The sequence below is a fragment of the Mus caroli genome, chromosome 18, assembly GCF_900094665.2.
Source record: "Mus caroli chromosome 18, CAROLI_EIJ_v1.1, whole genome shotgun sequence".
Taxonomy (NCBI): Eukaryota; Metazoa; Chordata; class Mammalia; order Rodentia; family Muridae; genus Mus; species Mus caroli.
In genome coordinates this window covers 23622351-23623287 of record NC_034587.1, presented here as the reverse complement: position 1 = coordinate 23623287, position 937 = coordinate 23622351, and the positions used below count along the sequence as shown (strand labels likewise).

Below are 937 nucleotides of genomic sequence, written 5' to 3'. Positions count from 1 at the left end.
TCTCAGGAATTGTCTCAAGAGTGCTGTGCACCCTCATATATTATGGTGCCAGACAGGGGCCATCTACAGTATGGTTTGCACCCCAGCCCCCCCCCCCAAGGCCTGAATGGTGCCAGACTGGTGGTCATCTCAGTGTATCTTCCTGTCTGGGCCACATGCCTCCACTCTACTGTTCATCTCAGACTTGCTCTTGACCAGCTAGTCCAAGTATCCCCTTGTGAAGGTCATCTGTCTTGTCCTGGGAGCTTATCTAGGCCTGCCTAACACCAGATTGGTGTTCATCTCAGGTTCCCTTTTTTCAGGAACTATTTGACTATTAATCATTCAGATGTTCTTAGGTCAGAACAGTGAACATATACCTGGCCTCTCTCCTCTCTGTCAGCTATTGACCCACACGAGTCATAGAAAGCACATCTGTAATACCTCTGGAGGCAATGACATTTTCATGTTTTGAAGTTGTGTGTTTGGTAGGTTCCTTAGAAAGGGTCAGCATGAAGCGACTCTATTTTGTGAGTTTTGCTTCGTGACAATAGTCATAATAATGTGTCCTTATGACTGAGTTTCTATCTTGTTAAATATAAATATTAATTTACTTTTTCTTTTCTATGGATCTTAATTATATTATTACAATATTCTTGTCACAAACTTCACCATCAAGAGAAATAGTGATCTAATTTTATTTTCTTTATAATGTATATATTCATTTATGATCAGTGAATAAAACTATTATTTAAAGCATAGTTTTTAGTTTCAATTTAATTATAACTCATTTGGCTTAGATTTTCAGAGTGTTGATTTCTTCTCTAGAGGTCAGAATAATGACTCGTCTATTTTGCTATGTTAGCATTATTAAATGCATTTTTAAATTTTCAGATATTTTAATACAATATTTGAATATTTTCTCCTGTCTTGGTTTGATTTTCTTCCCATATTTTGT

The 937-nt window shown here is 36.8% G+C and overlaps 1 non-coding gene across 1 annotated transcript; it reads right to left on the bottom strand.

Moving 5' to 3' along the window:
• Positions 1–304: 304 nt before the first annotated feature.
• On the bottom strand, positions 305–436 carry LOC115029916. Its single transcript, XR_003835490.1, has one exon. It is a non-coding gene; the product is annotated as a small nucleolar RNA SNORA17 (small nucleolar RNA).
• Positions 437–937: the final 501 nt, after the last annotated feature.